Consider the following 23,361-nt stretch of genomic DNA (forward strand, 5'->3'; position numbering starts at 1 on the left):
TCAAAAATAGGATCTTAAAAAGAAACTTATTATTTTCTAACCAAATAGAACATGCATGCAATTACTTATTACTATGATATCTATCCTATCCTAATAAAAGAAAAATAATTAAATATCATATTTTATGGTGTTAAGAAAGAGAAATTAACTCCGGAAGTCAGGTACTGACCGACCTCCCCACACTTAAAGCTTGGCACCGTCCTCGGTGCCATTAGTCAGGAACAAAGGGGGCTGGTAGCAGCATCTCCATAATCGGGACTGTCATGGCTCCCTGTGCTGGTAAATGAAGTGGAGTTCGGGGTGTCTGGGTCTTCTTTAGGTGGGTGGTGACCAACAAGTATCTCCTTGAGGTATGTAAAATGGCGCTTGTTACGGTGCTCCCTTTGCTTTCCTTTCCGTTCAAGCCGGTCTAATCTCTCAAGTATCTGATGGAGCAGTTGGTTTGCTGAAGGTGCTTGTGATGTGGAAGGAGTAGGAATATCTTTGGCCGGGTCTGTAGGCCGGCTAGTAGTGGCTGCTGGAGGTCTGATATACTTCCCGTTAGGGACGTATTGATCATCTCGTGGAATCATGGCCTTGGTGTCCCCAGCTCTGTAAGAGACTCTGGCTGAGACTAGATTTGAAACCAAGGCGGTAAAAGATAGGTTACCTGCAATCTGTACGTGTCCCATAGCATGCCGAATGTGTCTTGGTAAATTGAGGTGCTGGTTTGTAAGGATACACCAGACTAGAACAGCCATGTCTGCAGTGAAGGAGGACTCGTAAGTGCTCAGAAAGACGTAATGGGACATGATCTGTGCCCAAACTCGAGCCTCCAAGGTGAGTGCTGAAGCCAATATGCTCTTAGGTCGAGATTGATGGTATCCATAGGTCCATCTGCTGCCAGGTTGTGCTATCACTCTGAGAACGGCGTCCCAGTCAAATTGGTATGTCTGGCGTTTGAATGAGACTTCTTGGAATGCGTCCAATCCTTCTGGTGCAGGAAAAAGATCTAAAGCTCGTTGAATGGCCTCTTCTGTTATGGGGACCTGCTTCTGACGGACATAGACAGACTGCATGGTTGGTATGTGAAAATTAGAGTAGAATTCAACTACCCATGAAAGGTTATCCTACCGTGGCTGTCTCCGTAGGAATCCCCATTGTCTTCACTTAATGCAAGGCTCAACAAATTCAACAATGTTGGTCAGGAGGACAAGGTATTTGTTATTATAATTCCTCTCTGCCAGGATAGGGAACATCTGCTCACAGTAGTGGTTAGTGAACCGCGCAGTGTCCTTTGCTGGAAAAGCTTTCTCTTTTTCATCGACCTTGATGATCCTCTTGATTCGCTTTGTTGAGGGCTTTACTACGGTTGAAGATGGCTCTGCCACTAGTGCTCTTTTTGTTCCTTTCCTTACTGGTGGTTTGGGAGTAGCTTTCTCTTGACCTTTCTTGGTGGCCATCCTGAAAAGGGAAAGAGAGAGTAATATGTAAAGCTAAGGGTTCGAGCAAGGGAGAGGATAGTATAGGTGATAATCAATGCATGATAAAGAAGGATGTCGTTAACACATGGTCATGACTACATGTAAAAAGTTCACCAATGGAAATATAGCAAGTGCATTTGATGGCTATTTAATGCAAGATGTTTATTGGCATGCCAGCAAAGGCATGAGTAGCATAGATCAAGCATTAAATGTCCAAGTTAGATTATCAACCCTTTCAAACTAACAATCTATTTGTATTGACAATTATATTTAATTAATAAAATATAAAAGGAGTTTTGTGAAAAACAGGTATTAGAGTAGTAGAATAGAGTAATATAAAAATAATGTGTAATGCCATACGGGCTTTTTCACAAACACATAGCATGCATGGTGAATATGTTATTGAAAGTATTGATTTGAAATGTAAGCAACCCTTTAAGAAGTAATATTAATTGTCAAACAATTCCACAATATATTCACAAGCAAAAATATAGAAGAAAACAATTACCCAAATAAATTTCTAACACCAATGAAAAGAATATAAAAAGAAAAAGAAAGAAAAAGAAAACATAGATAATGAAAGTAGAAAAGAAAAAGAAAAAGAAAACATAAATAAAAATAATGAAAAAGTAAAAAGTAGGAAAAGAAAGAAAAGAACCTTGATAATAGATGTGAAAAAATTAAGGGAGGAGAAAGTAAAAAAAATGAGAAAGAATAAAGAAGGAAGAAGAGAGAAGAAAGAAATAAGAAGAGAAAGAAAAGATTTGGATTTGGGGAAGAAAAGATAAGATATCAGGCGCTGATCTGTTTAAGATGTGCGTCACATGTGACGCGGACGCGTGGTGCACGCGATCGCGTGGTGTGTGATAAGTTCAGGTGACGTGGATGCGTGGGTCACGCGATCGCGTGACCTGATTTGTGCTATTGGCGCGAGAGCAGCCTCGCGTACGCACAACTCTCTGTTTCGTTTGCATAATGCCAAAAATTCTGGGTGACGTGTGCGCGTGGGTGACGCATTCCCGTGAATGGCCATATTTGAAAACGACGCGAACGCGTGGGAACGCGTTCGTGTGATAGGGCTTGTGCTTCTAGCATCATTCCAGCCCCACTCCATCATAACTCTCTGCCATACACCTCTTTACGTCGATTTCACAGGGCCATGCGAGCGCATGGGCGACGCGCACGCGTGGGAGGCTTTTTTTCAAAATGACGCGAACGCATCAGCGATGCGTTCGTGTGGGCTTGTTTGTGCCTAAGGCACACCTCCAGCCACGCTTTCGCGTGACTCTCTGCTTCTTTTCTTCCATGTTTTGAATGCGCATATGACGCAGACGCGTCAGTGATGCTTACGTGTTGCGTGCATTTTTTTATGCAGTATGCAAATACAAATGCAGGCTATATACAGCTATATACAGAGATTATGAGAAGAGTCATTAACAGAAATAAAAATAGAATAAAGTAAAATAAAACTAAGACTGAAACGGAACAATCATACCATGGTGGGTTGTCTCCCACCTAGCACTTTGCTTTTACGTCCTTAAGTTAGACATTTTTCAGGCTCATTCTGCTTCTGTTGGTGGGTCTTCCAAGAGGAAAACCTCTAGCTCTTTGTGATCCTTCGTCTTCTCTCCATGATAAAGTTTTAGGCGATGTCCATTGACCTTTATGAATTTAGAGCTTGAAGGATGACGCAGGTGAAAACTCCGTATGGCTCTGCCTTTTCTACTCTATAGGGACCTTCCCATCTTGATCTTAGTTTACCTGGCATAAGCCTCAGTCTGGAGTTATAAAGAAGAACTAAATCTCCTGGTCTGAAGTCTCTCCTTTTTATGTGCTTGTCATGGACAGCCTTCATCTTCTCTTTGTATCGCCTGGAATTGTCATATGCTTCTAGGCGAAGGTTCTCCAGTTCTGCTAGTTGCAACTTCCTTTCAGCACCAGCTTCTTCAAAATTCATGTTACACTCCCTTACAGCCCAGAAAGTCTTGTGTTCCACCTCTACTAGAAGGTGGCAAGCCTTTCCGTATACTAAGCGGAAGGGGCTCATCCCAATGGGTGTCTTGTACACTGTTCTATATGCCCAGAGTGCATCTTGTTGCCTGGAACTCCAGTCCTTCCTATGAGGTTTTACTATCTTTTTTAGAATACGTTTAATCTCTTTGTTAGAGACTTCTGCTTGCCCATTGGTCTGGGGATGATAAGTTGTTGCTACTTTGTGAATTATCCCATGCTTCTTGAGTAATCCTGTTAGTCTCCTGTTATAAAAGTGGGTGCGTTGATCGATCACGATTGCTCGTGGGGATCCAAAGCGACAAATAATATGGTTTCTAACAAAGGAAACAACAGTTTTAGCATCATCAGTATGGGTAGAAATTGCTTCCACCCATTTAGAAACATAATCTACAGCTAACAGTATATAAAAGTAGCCATTAGAATTTGGAAACGGACCCATGAAGTTGGTGCACGAAATTGTGATCATCAACAATGGCGCCAAAGGACTTGGAGCTCTTAAACATGAATCACACTTTGTCACAATTCCGCACAACTAACCAGCAAGTGTACTGGGTCGTCCAAGTAATAAATCTTACGTGAGTAAGGGTCGATCCCACGGAGACTGTCGGCTTAAAGCAAGCTATGGTTACCTTGTAAATCTCAGTCAGGAGAATTCAGATGGTGATGGAGAATTGATAATTAAAAGATAAATAAAACATAAAATAAAGATAGAGATACTTATGTAATTCTTTGGTTGGAATTTCAGATAAGCGTATGAAGATGCTTTGTTCCTCCTGAACCTCTGCTTTCCTATTGCCTTCTTCCAATCATTCATACTCCTTTCCATGGCAAGCTTTATGTTGGGCATCACCGTTGTCAATGGCTACTTCCCGTCCTCTCAGTGAAAACGTTCCAAATGCGCTGTCACCGCACGGCTAATCATTTGTCGGTTCTCGATCAGGTTGGAATAGGATCCATTGATCCTTTTGTGTCTGTCACACGCCCAACAATCGTGAGTTTGAAGCTCGTCACAGTCATCCCTTCCCAGATCCTACTCAGAATACCACAGACAAGGTTTAGACGTTCCGGATCTCAGGAATGGCCGCCAATAATTCTAGCCTATACCACGAAGGTTCCAATCTGAGATTAGAAACCCAAGAGATACACATTCAAGCTTATTTGCATGTAGAACGGAAGTGGTTGTCAGTCACGCATTCATAAGTGAGAATGGTGATGAGTATCACATAATCATCACATTAATCATGTTCTTGGGTGAGAATGAATATCTTGGAGAAGAAATAGACTTGAGTTGAATAGAAAAACAATAGTACTTTGTATTAATTCATGAAGAACAGCAGAGCTCCACACCTTAATCTATGGTATGTAGAAACTCCACCGTTGAAAATACATAAGAATAAGGTCTAGGCATGGTCGAATGGCCAGCCCCCAAACGTGTCTAAGATAGCATAAGACTTATCAAAGATCAAAATACAATAGTATAAGGTCCTATTTATAGAGAACTAGTAGCCTAGGGTTTACAGAAATTAGTAATTAATGCAGAAATCTTCTTCTGGGCCCACTTGGTGTGTGCTTGGGCTAAGTATTGAAGCTTCCATGCGTAGAGACTTTTCTTGGAGTTAAACGCCAGCTTTTGTGCCAGTTTGCGCGTTTAACTCCAGCTTTTGTGCCAGTTCCGGCTTTAAACGCCAGAATTCTTGAGCTGACTTGGAACGCCTGTTTGGGCCATCAAATCTCGGGCAAAGTATGGACTAATATATATTGCTGGAAAGCTTAGGATGTCTACTTTCCAACGCAATTGAGAGAGCGCCAATTGGGCTTCTGTAGCTCCAAAAAATCCACTTCGAGTGCAGGGAGGTCAGAATCCAACAGCATCTGCAGTCCTTTTTCAGCCTCTGAATCAGATTTTTGCTCAGGTCCCTTAATTTCAGCCAGAAAATACCTGAAATCATAGAAAAACATACAAACTCATAGTAAAGTCCAGAAGAGTGATTTTTATTCAAAAACTAATAAAAATATAATAAAAACTAATTAAAATATACTAAAAACATACTAAAAATAATGCCAAAAAGCGTATAAATTATCCGCTCATCACAACACCAAACTTAAATTGTTGCTTGTTCCCAAGCAACTGAAAATCAAATAGGATAAAAAGAAGAGAATATACAATGAATTCCAAAAACATCTATGAAGATCAGTATTAATTAGATGAGCGGGGCTTTTAGCTTTTTGCTTCTGAACAGTTTTGGCATCTCACTTTATCCTTTGAAGTTCAGAATGATTGGCTTCTATATAAACTCAGAATCCAGATAGTGTTATTGATTCTCCTAGTTAATTATGTTGATTCTTGAATACAGCTACTTTATGAGTCTTGGCCGTGACCCTAAGCATTTTGTTTTCCAGTATTACCACCGGATACATAAATGCCACAGACACATAATTGGGTGAACCTTTTCAGATTGTGACTCAGCTTTGCTAGAGTCCCCAATTAGAGGTGTCCAGAGCTCTTAAGCACACTCTTTTTGCTTTTGGACCACGACTTTAACCGCTCAGTCTCAAGTTTTCACTTGACACCTTCACGCCACAAGCACATGGTTAGGGACAGCTTGGTTTAGCCGCTTAGGCCAGGATTTTATTCCTGTGGGCCCTCCTATCCACTGATGCTTAAAGCCTTGGATCCTTTTTATCACCCTTGCCTTTTGGTTTAAAGTGGTATTGGCTTTTTCTGCTTGCTTTTCTTTTTTTTTTCTTTCTTTTTCTTTTCTCTTTTTTTTTGCCTCTCTTTTTTTTTTCTACAAGCTTTTCACTGCTTTTTCTTGCTTCAAGAATCAATTTTATGATTTTTCAGATCATCAGATAACATTTCTCCTTTTCCCATCATTCTTTCAAGAGCCAACAATTTTAACATTCATAAACAATCAAATTCAAAAATATGCACTGTTCAAGCATTCATTCAGAAAAACAATAGTATTGCCACCACATCAAAATAATTAAACTATTTTAAAATTTAAAATTCATGTACTTCTTTTTCTTTTTCAATTAAAAACATTTTTCATTTAAGAAAGGTTATGGATTCATTTTCATAGCTTTAAGGCATAGACACTTAGACACTAGTGATCATGTAATAAAGACACAAACATAGACAAACATAGAGCATAAAAATTCGAAAAACAAAAAATAAAGAACAAGGAAATTAAAGAACGGGTCCACCTTAGTGATGGCGGCTTGTTCTTCCTCTTGAAGATCTTATGGAGTTTTTGATCTCCTCAATGTCTCTTCCTTGCCTTTGTTGTTCCTCTCTCATGGTTCTTTGGTCTTTTCTAATTTCATGGTGGAGGATGGAATGCTCTTGGTGCTCCACCCTTAGTTGTCCCATGTTGGAACTTAATTCTCCTAGGGAGGTGTTGATTTGCTCACAATAGTTTTGTGGAGGAAAATGCATCCCTTGAGGCATCTCAGGGATTTCATGAGGGGTTTCCTCATGCTCTTGTCCATGAGTGGGATCTCTTATTTGCTCCATCTTTTTTCTTAGTGATGGGCTTGTCCTCATCAATGAGGATGTCTTCCTCTATGTCAATTCCAGCTGAATTGCAGAGGTGACAGATGAGATGAGGGAAGGCTAACCTTGCTATAGTAGAGGACTTGTCCGCCACCTTGTAGAGTTCTTGGGATATAACCTCATGAACTTCTACTTCCTCTCTAATCATGATGCTATGAATCATGATAGCCCGGTCTATAGTAACTTCAGATCGGTTGCTAGTAGGAATGATTGACCGTTGGATGAACTCCAACCATCCCCTAGCCACGGGCTTGAGGTCATGCCTTCTTAGTTGAATCGGCTTCCCTCTTGAATCTCTCTTCTATTGAGCGCCCTCTTCACAGATGTCCATGAGGACTTAGTCCAACCTTTGATCAAAGTTGACCCTTCTAGTGTATGGGTGTGCATCTCCTTGCATCATGGGCAAGTTGAATGCCAACCTTACATTTTTCGGACTAAAATCTAAGTATTTCCCTTGGACCATTGTAAGCCAATTCTTGGGGCCCGGGTTCACACTTTGATCATGGTTCTTGGTGATCCATGCATTGGCATAGAACTCTTGAACCATTAAGATTCTGACTTGTTGAATGGGGTTGGTGAGAACTTCCCAACCTCTTCTTCGGATCTCATGTCGGATCTCCGGATATTCGCCCTTTTTGAGCTTAAAAGGGACCTCGGGGATCACCTTCTTCTTGGCCACAACTTCATAGAAGTGGTCTTGATGCACCCTTGAGAGGAATCTCTCCATCTCCCATGACTCGGAGGTGGAAGCTTGTGCCTTCCCTTTCCTCTTTCTAGAGGTTTCTCCAGCCTTTGGTGCCATTATTGGTTATGGAAAAATGAAAAAAGCTTTAGCTTTTACCACACCAAACTTAGAAGGTTGCTCGTCCTCGAGCAAAAGAAGAAAGAAGAGAGTAGAAGAAGAAGAAATAGAGGAGATGGAGTGGGCTTAGTGTTTCAGCCAAGGGGGAGAAGTAGTGTGTATGTTTTGTGAAAATGAAGGAGTGAAGATGGGTTTATATAGGAGTGGAGGGGGGGTATGGTTCGGCCATTATGAGTGGGTTTGGGTGGGAAAGTGGTTTGAATTTGAATGGTGAGGTAGGTGGGGTGGGTTTTATAAAGGATGGATGTGAGTGGTGAAGAGGTATTGAGGTGATTGGTGACTGGGTGAAGAAGAGAGAGAGAGAGGTGGGGTAGGTGGGGATCCTGTGGGGTCCACAGATCCTGAGGTGTCAAGGATTCCTCATCCCTGCACCATGTGGCGTGCAAAACGCCCCTTGCTGCCAATCCTGGCGTTAAATGCCAGGCTGCTACCTATTTCTGGCATTTAACGCCAGCTTCTTGCCCATTCCTGGCGTTATACGCCCAGAATGGTGCCAGACTGGGCGTTTAACGCCCATTCTGCTACCCTTACTGGCGTTTAAACGCCAGTAAGTTTCTCCTCCAAGGTGTTCTATTTTTCATTCTGTTTTTCTTTTTGTTTTTGCTTTTTCAATTGTTTTTGTGACTTCACATGATCATCAACCTATAGAAAACATAAAATAAAAGAAAATAGAAATTTAACATAGATAAGTGAAAATTGGGTTGCCTCCCAACAAGCGCTTCTTTAATGTCAATAGCTTGACAGTGGCTCTCATGGAGCCTAACAGATGTTCAGAGCAATGTTGGAACCTCCCAACACCAAACTTAGAGTTTGAATGTGGGCGTTCAACACCAAACTTAAAGTTTGGCTGTGGCCTCCCAACACCAAACTTAGAGTTTGACTGTGGGGGCTCTGTTTGACTCTGTATTGAGAGAAGCTCTTCATGCTTCCTCTCCATGGTGACAGAGGGATATCCTTGAGCTTTAAACACAAGGGAGTCTTCATTCACTTGAATGATCAATTCTCCTCTGTCAACATCAATCACAACTTTTGTTGTGGCTAGGAAGGGTCTGCCAAGGATGATGGATTCATCCATACACTTCCCAGTCTCTAGGATTATAAAGTCAGCAGGGATGTAGTGGCCTTCAACCTTTACCAAGACATCCTCTACAAGTCCATAAGCTTGTTTCTTTGAATTGTCTGCCATTTCCAGTGAGATTCTTACAGCTTGTACCTCAATGATCCCTAGCTTCTCCATTACAGAGAGAGGCATGAGGTTTATGCTTGACCCTAGGTCACACAGAGCCTTCTCAAAGGTCATGGTGCCTATAGTACAAGGGATTGAGAATTTCCCAGGGTCTTATCTCTTTAGAGGTAATCTCTGCCTAGTCAAGTCATCTAGTTCTTTCATGAGCAATGGAGGTTCATCCTCCCAAGTCTCATTACCAAACAACTTGGCATTTAGCTTCATGATTACTCCAAGGTACTTAGCAACTTGCTCTTCAGTAACATCTTCATTCTCTTCAGAGGAAGAATACTCATTAGAGCTCATGAATGGCAGAAGTAAATTCAATGGAATCTCTATGGTCTCTGTGTGAGCCTTAGATTCCCATGGTTCCTCATCAGGAAACTCCATGGAGGTCAGTGGACGTCCATTGAGGTCTTCCTCAATGGAGATCACTGCCTCTTCCTCCTCTCCAGGTTCGGCCGTGTGGGTTGTGGTTATGGCCTTGCACTCTCTTTTTGGATTCTCTTCTGTATTGCTTGGGATAGTACTAGGAGGGAGTTCAGTAATTTTCTTACTCAGCTGACCCACTTGTGCCTCCAAATTTCTAATGGAGGACCTTGTTTCAGTCATGAAACTTTGAGTGGTTTTGATTAGATCAGAGACAATGGTTGCTAAGTCAAAGTGGTTTTGCTTAGAATTCTCTGTCTGTTGCTGAGAAGATGATGGAAAAGGTTTGCTATTGCTAAACCTGTTTCTTCCACCATTATTTTTGTTGAAACCTTGTTGAGGTCTCTGTTGATCCTTCCATGAGAGATTTGGATGATTTTTCCATGAAGGATTATAAGTGTTTCCATAGGGTTCTCCCATGTAATTCACCTCTTCCATTGCTGGGTTCTCAGGATCATAAGCTTCTTCTTCAGAGGAAGCTTCCTTAGTACTGTCTGTTGCTGCTTGCATTCCAGACAGACTCTGAGAAATCATATTGACTTGTTAGGTCAATATTTTATTCTGAGCCAATATGGCATTTAGAGTATCAATCTCACGAACTCCTTTCTTCTGAGCTATCCCATTATTCACAAGATTCCTTTCAGAAGTGTACATGAATTGGTTATTTGTAACCATTTCAATGAGTTCCCGAGCTTCTGCAGGCGTCTTCTTCAGATGAAGATATCCTCCAGCAGAGCTATCCAATGACATCTTGGATAGTTCAGACAGACCATCATAGAAAATACCTATGATGCTCCATTCTGAAAGCATGTCAGAAGGGCACCTTCTGATCAATTGCTTGTATCTTTCCCAAGCTTCATAGAGGGATTCACCTTCTTTCTGTCTGAAGGTTTGGACTTCCACTCTAAGCTTTCTTAATTTTTGAGGTGGAAAGAACTTTGCCAAGAAGGCATTGACTAGCTTTTCCTAAGAGTTCAGGCTTTCTTTAGGTTGTAAATCTAACCATGTCCTAGCTCTGTCTCTTACAGCAAAAGGAAAAAGCATAAGTCTGTAGACTTCAGGGTCAACCCCATTGGTCTTGACAGTGTCACAGATTTGCAAGAATTCAGCTAAGAACTGATGAGGATCTTCCAATGGAAGTCCATGAAACTTGCAATTCTGTTGCATTAGAGAAACTAATTGAGGCTTAAGCTCAAAGTTGTTTGCTCCAATGGCAGGGATTGAGATGCTTCTCCCATAGAAATCGGGAGTAGGTGCAGTAAAGTCACCAAGCACCTTCCTTGCATTGTTGGCATTGTTGTTTTCGGCTGCCATGGTCTCTTCTTCCTTGAAAAGCTCTGTTAGGCCCTCTAAAGAGAATTGTTCTTTAGCCTCTCTTAGCTTTCTCTTCAAGGTCCTTTCAGGTTCAGGATCAGCTTGAACAAGTATGCCTTTATCTTTGTTCCTGCTCATATGAAAGAGAAGAGAACAAGAAAGTAGGGAATCCTCTATGTCAAGATTCCTTGAGGTGTCAGAGGAAAAGAAGAATAGAAGGAGGAGGTAGATAGAAGAGAATTCGAACATATAAAGAAGGAGGGAGTTCAAATTGCACCTTGAGGAAGAGTGTTAGTCCTTTAAATAGAAGGATGTGAGAAGAGGGGAAGAATTTTCAAAATTAAAGTAAAAGATTTTGAAATAATTAAAAGAAATTTTGAAAATTTAATTGATGATTTTCGAAAACTAAAATTGGGAAAGAAATTAAGTGATTTTGAAAAAAGATTTTGAAATTAGAAATTAAAAAGATATGATTGAAAATTAATTTTGAAAAAGATGTGATTAAAAATATATTATTGAGAAGATATGATTGAAAATCAGACTAAAAAGAGAAAGTTTTAAAATTAAAGTTGATTACTTGACTAACAAGAAATTAGAATATATGATTCTAGAATTAAAACTTTTGATCCTTTCTTAATAGGCAAGTAACAACTAGAAAATTTTGAAGTAAATCATTAATTATAACAAGGATTTTCGAAAATTATAAAAAAAATGGAAAAAAATTGATTTTGAAGAGATATGATTGAAAAGATATGATTTGAAAAAGATTTGATTTTGAAAAATTATGAAGATTTGAAAAAAAAATTGGATTAAAAACAAAATCTTCCCTCTAGTGTCCTTCTGGCGTTAAACGCCCAGAATGGCATCCATTCTGGCATTTAACGCCCAAAATGCTACCTTTTTGGGCATTAAACGCCCAGCCAGGTACCCTGGCTGGCGTTTAAATGCCAGTTTTCCTTCTTCACTGGGCGTTTTGAACGCCCAGCTTTTTCTGTTTGATTCCTCTGCTGAATGTTCTGAATCTTCAATTCTCTGTATTATTGACTTGAAAAGACACAATTTTTGAAAATATTTTTGAATTTTTAATGATGAGAAATAAAAAAAATGCAACTAAGATCAAATAAACAATGCATGCAAGACACCAAACTTAGAAGTTTGTATACTAAGGACTATAACAAATTGAAAATGCATGTAAGAAACAACAAAAGACACAGAATAAGAGAAATTTAAGATCAGAGCACTGAAATCATCAAGAACAACTTGAAGATCAATGAAGAACATAATGCATATATTCGAAAAATGCAAGAAGAATAAAAACATGCAATTGATACCAAATTTAAAAATTGATACTAGACTCAAACAAGAAACATAAAATATTTTTAATTTTTATGGTTTTATAATTTTTTTGTGATTTTCGAAACTTATATAGAAAAGAAAATAAGGAGAATCAAAACTTTTAATAAGAATTCCAGGAATCATGCAATGTTAGTCTATAGCTTCAGTCTAAAAAGATTAGACATGGTTGGCCAAGCTTCAGCAGGACATTACATTCAGCAGCTAAATTGATGAGAATCAATCAGCTTTTGTGATGATAAGAACATCACCTTGAAACTCTAGAATTCATTCTTAAAAATTCTAAAAAATAAAAAGAAAAGTACCTAATCTAAGCAACAAGATGAACCGTCAGTTGTCCAAACTCAAACAATCCCCGGCAACGGCGCCAAAAACTTGGTGCACGAAATTGTGATCATCAACAATGGCGCCAAAGGACTTGGAGATCTTAAACATGAATCACACTTTGTCACAATTCCACACAACTAACCAGCAATTGCACTGGGTCGTCCAAGTAATAAACCTTACGTGAGTAAGGGTCGATCCCACGGAGACTGTCGGCATGAAGGAAGCCATGGTCACCTTGTAAATCTTAGTCAGGCGAATTCAGATGGTGATGGAGAATTGATAATTAAAAGATAAATAAAACATAAAATAAAGATAGAGATACTTATGTAATCTTTGGTTGGAATTTTAGATAAGCGTATGAAGATGCTTTGTTCCTCCTGAACCTCTGCTTTCCTATTGCCTTCTTCCAATCATTCATACTCCTTTCCATGGCAAGCTTTATGTTGGGCATCACCGTTGTCAATGGCTACTTCCTGTCCTCTCAGTGAAAACGTTCCAAATGCGCTGTCACCGCACGGCTAATCATCTGTCGGTTCTCGATCATGTTGGAATAGGATCCATTGATCCTTTTGCATCTGTCATACGCCCAACAATCGCGAGTTTGAAGCTCGTCACAGTCATCCCTTCTCAGATCCTACTCAAAAAACCATAGACAAGGTTTAGACGTTCCGGATCTCAGGAATGGCCGCCAATAATTCTAGCCTATACCACGAAGGTTCCAATCTGAGATTAGAAACCCAAGAGATACACATTCAAGCTTGTTTGCATGTAGAACGGAAGTGGTTGTCAGTCACGCGTTCATAGGTGAGAATGGTGATGAGTGTCACATAATCATCACATTCATCATGTTCTTGGGTGCGAATGAATATCTTGGAGAAGAAATAGACTTGAGTTGAATAGAAAAACAATAGTACTTTGTATTAATTCATGAAGAATAGCAGAGCTCCACACCTTAATCTATGGTGTGTAGAAACTCCACCGTTGAGAATACATAAGAACAAGGTCTAGGCATGGCCGAATGGCCAGCCCCCAAATGTGTCTAAGATAGCATAAGACTTATCAAAGATCAAAATACAATATTATAAGGTCCTATTTAGAGAGAACTAGTAGCCTAGGGTTTACAGAAATCAGTAATTAATGTAGAAATCTTCTTCTGGGCCCACTTGGTATGTGCTTGGGCTGAGCATTGAAGCTTTCATGTGTAGAGACTTTTCTTGGAGTTAAACGCCAGCTTTTGTGCCCGTTCTGGCGTTAAACGCCAGAATTCTTGAGCTGACTTGGAACGCCTGTTTGGGACATCAAATCTCGGGCAAAGTATAAGCTATTATATATTGCTGGAAAGCCCAGGATGTCTACTTTCCAACGCAATTGAGAGCGCGCCAATTGGGCTTCTGTAGCTCCAAAAAATTCACTTCGAGTGCAGGGAGGTCAGAATCCAACAGCATCTGCACTCCTTTTTTAGCCTCTGAATCAGATTTTTGTTCAGGTCCCTCAATTTCAGCCAGAAAATACCTGAAATCACAGAAAAATACACAAACTCATAGTAAAGTCCAGAAGTGTGATTTTTATTCAAAAACTAATAAAATATAATAAAAACTAATTAAAATATACTAAAAACATACTAAAAATAATGCCAAAAAGCGTATAAATTATCCGCTCATCAGAAGTCAATGCCCCAAATATAAAAAATTTCACAGAAAAGCATAATCTATTGAGGCATCTCGTCCCTCATGGATATATTACTAAACCTTTGGCATGGGGAACAAGATTTACAAAATTCAGCAGCATCTTTAAAAAGAGTAGGCCACCAGAATCCACGGTCTAAGATTTTTTTAGCTATTCTTTGAGGGCCAAAATGTCCTCCACTCTAAGAAGAGTGGCAGACCTCTAAAATGGACTGGAATTCTGATTGGGACACACATCTTCTAATTACCTGGTCAGCACCACACCTCCACAGATATGGGTCATCCCATATATAATATTTAGACTCGCTTTTCAGCTTGTCCCTTTGATGCTTAGTAAAATTGGGAGAAAAAATATGGCTAACTAGATAATTAGCTACAGATACATACCAAGGAACTACTTCAGATACTGCTTGTAAGCTATCAAATGGGAAAGTACCATTGATAGGAGTGGAGTCATCTTTAATGTGCTCAAGGCGACTCAAGTGGTATGCCACTAAATTCTGGTTACCACTCATATCCTTAATTTCTAAATCAAATTATTACAGCAGCAGTATCCAACGTATCAATCTTGGTTTAGACTCTTTTTTAGCTAATAAATATTTTAGAGCTGCATGGTCCGAGTACACTACTACCTTAGTACCAAGTAAATAAGCTCGGAATTTATCCAGAGAAAAAATAATAGCGAGAAGCTCTTTTTCAGTAGTAGTGTAATTGGACTGAGCAACATCTAAGGTTTTAGATGCATAAGCAATTACGAAAGGATCCTTACCTTCGCACTGAGCCAGTGCCGCTCCTACTGCATGGTTGGAGGTATCACACATAATTTCAAACGGATGGCTCCAGTCTGGTCCTCTCATAATTGGAGCTTGAGTCAGGGCGTTCTTTAGCTTATCAAATGCTTTCATGTAATCTTCACTAAATTCGAACTCAATATCTTTCTGCAACAGTCTGGATAAAGGTAATGCTACCTTACTGAAGTCCTTAATGAATCTTTTGTAAAAACCTGCATGGCCAAGGAACGAACGGACTTCCCTCACAGAGGAGGGGTAAGGTAAATGAAGAGAGAACTTTTGCGTGGTCTAGAATTCAGAATAAATTCCCGTTGCAAGTATAGCTTCTAAACCAACAAAAGTCCTTTCTTGCAAAAGTTTTGGTTGTCACAAGTAACAAACTCCTTTGAAATTGATAACCGAAGTATTTAACCTCGGGTCGTCTTCTCAAGGAATTGCAGGGAGGTGTTCTTATTATTGGTTATGAGTCTTGTAAATTGGGGGTTTTGAAAGTAAGGAACAGGTAATTTAAATGACAAGTAAAATAAATTAACAATAATAAAATCTCTTGGCAAGGTATGAAAATTCAGAAGTCCTATCCTAGTTACTTCTATGAGAATGGAAGTTAATCCCACTTAGTTAACCCTTATGAAAGCAAGGGAAAGTCAAGTGAACTAATTAGTTAGATTCCCAAGTCCTAGCCAACTCCTAAGGAAAGACTAGAGTTAGTGGAATACCAGTCAATTTAGCCGACATAACAACCAATCACGGATAGTTGATAACTCAAGAGCTTCCAGTTAATCAATTAAAGCCAAGAATATAAAAAGCTAAATTATTTATATATATAAAGGAAAGTAATCATAATTCTAAAATACCTCAAATTGTACTAATAAAGATATCAAATGTAACATGGAAAAGTTCATAAATTAAATTGGAAAAATAAATAAAAGGAACGTTGAACCTGAGAAGAAGTTGAAATAATAAATTGAAATAATAAAGTTGAAATCCTGATTCCTTTAAGAGGAATCCTAATCCTAAATCCTAAGAGAGAGGAAAGAACCTCTCTCTCTAAAAACTACATCTAAAACTAAAAATTATGAATTATGAGCTTGTGTTCATGAATGGATGCATTCTCCCATTTTATAGCCTCTAATCTGTGTTTTTCGGGCCGAAAACCAGGTCAAAAACAGCCCAAAAATCGCCCCCAGTGATTTCTGTTACGTTCAGGTCACGGCAAAGTGACGCGGAGGCGTCGTCCACGCGTTTGCGTGGATTGTGTTTCTGCCAGGTCACGTGTCCGCGTTTTTCACACGTTCGCGTCGTCTGGCGTCGAGGCAGCTATGACAAATTATATATCAAATCGAAGCTCTAGACGTTAGCTTTTCAACACAATTAGAACCGCATCATTTGGACCTCTGTAGCTAAAGTTATCGCCGTTTGAGTGCGAAGAGGTCAGGCTGGACAGCTTAGCAATTTCTCCAACTTCTTGTATTTCTTCCACTTTTGCATGCTTCTTTTCCATCCTCTGAGCCATTCCTGCCCTGTAATCTCTGAAATAACCTAACACACATATCAAGGCATCTAATGGTAATAAGAGAGGATTAAACATAGGTAACTTAAGGCCAAAGAAGCATGTTTTCAATCAAAGCACATAATTAGGAAGGCAAATGTAAAACCATGCAAATAGTATGAATAAATGGGTAAAGAGTTGATAAAAACCACTCAATTGAGCACAAGATAAACCATAAAATAGTGGTTTATCAGTAAACTAGAATGACATCTACCTTTGCTGGATCTACAGAAATACCAGTATTAGAAACAACATGTCCTAGAACAATCCCTTGTTTTACCATAAAGTGACATTTTTCAAAATTCAATACAAGGTTTGAACTGACACATCTGTCTAATACTCTAGCTAAGCTATCCAAGAAGAGGTTAAATGAATCACCATATACGCTAAAATCATCCATAAATACTTCCATACAGTTCTCAATAAGATCTGAAAAGATACTCATCATGCATCTTTGGAAAGTAGCTGGTGCATTACATAAGCCAAAAGGCATCCTTTTGTATGCATACGTTCCAAAGGGACATGTAAAAGTGGTATTTTCCTGATCTTCAGGAGCTATATGAATTTGAAAGTAACCTGTATAACCGTGTAAAAAGCAATAATGGGATTTACCTGACAGGCGATCGAGCATCTGATCAATAAATGGCAAAGGGTAGTGATCCTTGCGAGTAGCTTGGTTGAGATGCCTATAGTCAATGCAAACTCTCCATGAATTCTGCACTCTAGTTGTCAGGAGCTCTCCATGCTCATTCTTTACTACTGTGACTCCAGACTTTTTGGGCACCACTTGTACTGGACTGACCCATTCACTGTCTGAGATGGGGTAAATGATATCTGTTTCAAGTAGCCTAGTTACTTCTTTCTTGACAACTTCTAAGAAGGTGGGATTCAATCTTCTTTGGGGTTGACGGATGGGTTTTGATTCCTCTTCCAGATATATTATGTGCTCACAAACTTGCAGACTGATGCCTACTATATCCGCCAAGCTCCATCTAATTGCTTTCTTGTGCTTTCTTAGTACACTAAGCAGTTGTTCCTTTTGTTGAGAAGTGAGTTCCCTTGCAATGATAACTGGGAACTTCTGATTATCCTCAAGGTAAGCATACTTGAGGTGTGGAGGAAGGGGCTTCAATTCCAGTTTCTGCTCATGGCTAGGTTCTGGATCATCTGGGGCTAGTGATAATGGTAAAGTGTCTTCATTATGTTCAGAGGGTGTCCCCACACTTGGACCTTGCTCTATGTGCTTCTTTTCTAATTATTCTTGGTGAACTTTAGCGATAGTTTCATCAATGATGTCGCACTGGAAGATAGAACGATCTTCCAGAGGGTGCTTCATAGCTTCATTTAAACTGAAACTTACTGTTCTGCCATCTATCTCAAAGGAGTAAGTTCCTGAGAATGCATCCAGCTTGAATTTTGAGGTCTTCAGGAATGGTCTTCCAAGCAGGATTGATGATGGTCTTCCTGAGTCATTAGGGGACATTTCCAGGATATAGAAGTCAATGGGAAATGTGAGCCCCTTAATGCTCACTAACACATCTTCAGCAATTCCAACTACTGTAATAATGCTTTTATCTGCTAACACAAAACGAGCTGCCGACTTTTTTAAGGGAGGGAGCCTTAGAGTATTATATATAGACAATAGCATTATACTAACACACGCTCCTAAGTCACACATGCAATCAGAAAATATTACACCTCCAATGGTATAGTTAACCATGCATGGACCTGGATCACTATATTTTTCAGGTATACCTCCCATTAAAGCAGATATAGAACTACCTAAAGGGATAGTTTCTAATTCATTAATTTTCTCTTTATGAATGCATAAATCTTTCAGAAACTTTGCATATTTAGGTACTTGCTGAATAACATCAAAAAGGAGAACAGTTACCTCAACCTTTTTGAAAATTTCCACCACTTTGGGATCAAGTTCCATCTGCTTTTTGGACTTCCTTGCAAGATGTGGGAATGGGATTGGAATGGCACCATTTGCAGCTTCTGTATCCTTTGGTGGTCCATTCCTTTGCTGAGCTACTTCTTCTTCAAGCTTGTCTTGTGCTTTATCTTCCTCTTCAGCATCTTCTACTTCTATCACATCTTCAGCTGGGGCATGTACTATTGGGCTTGGCTCCTCCTAATTCCTCTCTGGCAGTGTGGTTCCGGACCTTAAAGTGATGGCATTGATGCCACCCTTGGGGTTAGGTAAGGGTTGAGAAGGAATTCTACTGGAGTTTAAAGATTGATTAGTAGAAGTAGGTAATGAATCTATCCGGGCGAGAGCTTGTAAAGTGGCATTCAGACCATTTAGAGTAGAGTTTAGTGTGGTCTGCATGTCTTGTTGTCCTTGTGTAAGAGAACGAAGTATCTCATCATTTGATGGGGAAGTGGGATAAGTGATCTGAGGGACCTGTTGTTGGTTGTGCTGGGGTCCTTATGATTGCCTTAGGTGAGGAGCTCTGTAAGATTGGTTCTGATTCTGCTGTCTGTTGTTGTTATTCCACCTCTGGTTTCCATTGTTATCTCGGCCTCCTCTGTTATAGTTGTCCCTCCAACCATGGCTGGAGTTATCTCTCCAACTTTGGTTGGAGTTGTCTTGCCATCCTTGGTTATAGTTGCTACCTTGGTTGTAGTTGTCGCCTTGTTGATTGTATCCTTGATTCGGGCGGTCATAAAAGTTATGAGTAGCTACCACAGTGTTGTCTTCTTGTTGGAGTTGCGGGCATTCATCAGTATAATGACTATAATCAGCACATATTCCGCATACTCTTTGCGGAACTAACTATTGGCTTTGTTGTGGTGGGGAAGGCTAAGTTTGTTGTTGATTTAACTGCATTTGCTTCAGTAGGTTGGTCATTTCACATATACTCTGTGTAAGAGCAGAGGTCTCAGTGCTAGAGGAAATTTCTGCAACAGCTTTTGGGTGGCTATTCCTGTGCCTGTGATTCCTGGTCGACTCAGCTAAGTTACTGATTAGTTGCCATGCTTCATCTGCGTTCTTGTACTTTTTCAGAGAACCATTACTAGCACCATCTAGTGTAGTTTTATCCCGAGGCTTCACACCTTGAGTGAAATAGATGATCAACACTAGCCTGTCAATCATGTGATGGGGGCATGCGTCTAGAAGGTTCTTAAAACACTCCCAGTACTCATAAAGAGTTTCTGATTCTCCTTGAACAATGCAGGAGATCTCTTTCCTCAGTCTGTCTGTAACTTTAGCTGGAAAATATTTTTCCAAAAATTCTCTCCTAAGCATATTCCAGTTGGTAACAGTCGCTTCAGGTTGGGAGTAGTACCACTCCCTTGCCTTTCACTCAAGAGAAAATTGAAAGGCAGTTAACAGAATAGAAGTTTCATTCGTACCGTGATGCCTAACAGTAAAACAGGCTGTCTGAAAATCCCTTAGATGCTTGATGGATTTCTGAGTAGGTAAACCATGAAACTTGGACATCAAGTTGATTAGTGTAGTCTTCAGTTCAAAATCTGCAGCCAGAGTTGGATGATGCACTTGATACGGCTGCAGTGTAAAATTTGGGGCTCCAGCTTCCTGGAGAGTAATCCCTCTAGGTACTGCCATTCTATCTGCACGTAAATTAACTGAATCAGTAGTAAAGGAGCTTGTTTCGCTCTCAAATGGCGGTTCAGATTCGCCCTCAGATGAGACTGGTGAATCGATAACAATCACTTCACCACCCTCAGAGGCTAACCTGCGTCGAGCTCGCCTAATACGTGAAATAGTTCTTTCAATTTCAGGATCAAATGTAGCTAAGCTCGGATCAGGCAGTGAACGCGTCATTCAATGAAAGAAACATATAGCTCATGGTAATAAAATAAAAAAATAAAATATGCAATTAAAATTAAAATATTTACACTAATTAATAATTTAGCACACAATTGTAACTTCCCGGCAACGGCGCCAAAAACTGGTGCGTGGAAAAAGTTAGGCCAATTAAGAGATTTTTAATAAGAGAACAGCATTGCAAGTATAGCTCTTAACCAGCAAAAATCTGCCTCACCAATTTAAAAAGGGTGTCACAAAAATTTAGAATAAAAATACTGGGAGTATGAATCCCAGGTCGTCTCCCAACGAGTTGCAAGAAAGGATGCTATTTTATTAATTAGGAATTTCCATGAGAGTTTGAGAGTTGAATAACGAGTAATTAAATAATTGTAAATTAAAGCAATAAAAACTAAGAATGATTATTAATATTCTAGATAAAAAGCCTTGACCAGGGGAATGATTAATTGGAAATTCTATCCTTGTTGGGATCTCTTAAGTGTAGTATTAAAAAGGTTGTTGTTTTCACTTAGTTAACACTTACTAAATAAAGGAAAGTCAAGTGATTGAGCTAACTCTTATTCGCAAATCCTAGTCCTCTCCCTTGGGAAGGTCTAGCGTTAGTAAATATAGAACTAGCCAACAACTTCCAATTTTACCATCACTTAAGCCTTCCAACTCAAATGTCTCCTTTTAATCAACCCCATGTCAAGTATGGAGTCTACTCCAATGACATGAATATAACGCTCACAAAAATAATAGAAGAAGACATGATAAATTAAATTAAATTAATTAAAGGTAAAGGTAATCCTTTACATTAACAATCCATGAAAATAATCCAATTATTACTTTAATCAAGAATTAAGAATATGGAATAAATAAAAGAGTAAGTAAGAAAACAAACTAGAATAGTATCTTCAATGGAGGTAATGACTCTTCAATATCCAAAAGCAAAAGCAATAAATTGGGAATGTAAAGAGAAACTAGAGGGAGAGTAATTCCTCTCTAGATTCAGATCCAAAAACCTAAAACTATCCTAATGTGTATGTGTAAAGTCGTGTCTCTGTGTCGTGTTGAGTCTCTGCATGTTCTCTGGCTTTATTTTGTGTTTCTAGGCCGAAAACTGGGTCAAAACGCAGCCCGAAATCGCCCCCAGCGTTTTCTATTAATTCTGCAGATCGCGCAGGTCACGCGTACGCGTCGTCCACGCGTTCGCATCTTTCAGCGATTTTCCTTGTCACGCGTACGTATCGTCCACGCGTTCGCATCATTCGGGCAGACTCCAATCCGTGCGTACGCGTCAGGCACGCGCACGCGTCGCTGCAATTTTTTCCATTCCGCACGCTCGCGTGACCCATGCGCGCGCATCAGTATTTGCTGGTCATCTCCTTAGTTTCTTGTGTTCCTTCCTTTTTGCAAGCTTCCTCTCCATTTCCTAAGCCATTCCTGACCTATAAAGCTTGAAACACTTAACACACGGATCACGGCATCGAATGGTATAAAGGAGAATTAAAAATACATAAATTAAAGTTCTTTAGGAAGCAAGTTTTCAATCATAAAACAATATTAGGAGGAAAAATATAAAATCATGCAATTAGTATGAATAAGTGGGTGATGACTTGATGAAACCACTCAATTAAACAAAAGATAAACCATGAAATAGTGGTTTATCATCGGCCGATTAAGAAATCAATATAGGAAATACGTTGTGAGTATAGCTCTTAACTAGAAAAAATCTGCCTCATCAATTTAGAAAAGTTGTCACAAAAGTTTAGAATGAAAATACTGGGAGTATGAGTCACAGGTCGTCTTCCAACGAGTTGACAAAAGGGTGCTATCTTATTAATCAGAAGTTTTCTGAGTAATTTTGAGTTTGGGCAATGGGCAAATAAATAATTGTAAATTAAAGCAGTGAAAATTAAAAGAGATTTATAATATTCAAAATAAAAGGCCTTGACTGGGGGAATGATTAATTGGAAGTTCTATCCTTGTTGGAATTCTCTCAAGTGTAGTGTAAAGAGGTTGTTATTTTCACTTAGTTAACCCTTACTAAATAAAGGAAAGTCAAGTGATTGAGCTAACTCTTATTCGCAAATCCTAGTACTCTCCATTGGGAAGGTATTGCGTTAGTAAATACAGAATTAGCCAACAACTTCTAATTTAACTAATCACTTGAGCATTCAAACTCAAGTGTCTCCTTTTAATCAACCCCATGTCAAGTTGGGAATCTACCCCCATTGACATGAGAATTACTTGCATAGAATTAAATAAGGAATAAAAGGAAGACATGATAGACAATAATTACGATTCAATTAAAAGTAAAAGTAATCCTTTGCATTAATAAATTCTAAAAATAATCCAATTGTAACTCTAAACAAGAATTAAGAATATGGAATAATAAAGGAGTAAGAAAACAAACTAGAATAGTATCTTCAACGGAGGTGATGACTCTTCAATATCCAAAGCAAAAGCAATAAACTATGAAACTATGGATGTAAAAGAAAACCTAGAGAAAAGTAATTTCTCTCCAGATTCATATCTAAAAACTAAAACTATGCTAATGAGAATGTGTGTTGAGTCTCTGCATGTTCCCTGGCTCTAGTCTGTGTTTCTGGGCTGAAAACTGGGTCAAAACTCGGCCCGAAATCGCCTCCAGCATTTTCTGTTATTTCTGTAGATCACGCATGTCACCGTACGCGTCAGTCACGCGTGCGCGTCTTTGTGCAAACTCCAATCCACGCGTACGCGTCAGGCACGCACACGCGTCACTATAAATTTTTCCGTATCACGCGCTCACGTGAGCCATGCGTGCGCGTCGATGCTCGCTGGTTATCTCCTTAGTTTCTTGTGTTCCTTCCATTTTTGCAAGCTTCCTCTCCATTCTCTAAGTCATTCCTTCCCTATAAAACCTGAAACACATAACACACGGATCATGGCATCGAATGGTATAAAGGAGAATTAAAATACACAGATTAAATATTCTAGGAAGCAAGTTTTTCAACTATAGAATAACACT

The 23,361-nt window shown here is 39.4% G+C and overlaps 1 protein-coding gene and 1 non-coding gene across 2 annotated transcripts in view; both read left to right on the top strand.

The window, feature by feature from the left end:
• Nucleotides 1-23,361, top strand: part of LOC107647123 (protein FAR1-RELATED SEQUENCE 5-like) — a 40,843-nt gene that overhangs the window by 16,677 nt on the left and 805 nt on the right. The window lies entirely within an intron of this gene.
• On the top strand, nucleotides 10,353-10,460 carry LOC148562358 (small nucleolar RNA R71). The gene has a single exon (XR_015887517.1). It is a non-coding gene; the product is annotated as a small nucleolar RNA R71 (small nucleolar RNA).

This window comes from Arachis ipaensis, chromosome B6 (genome assembly GCF_059453495.1).
Source record: "Arachis ipaensis isolate K30076 ecotype BB chromosome B6, ASM5945349v1, whole genome shotgun sequence".
Taxonomy (NCBI): Eukaryota; Viridiplantae; Streptophyta; class Magnoliopsida; order Fabales; family Fabaceae; genus Arachis; species Arachis ipaensis.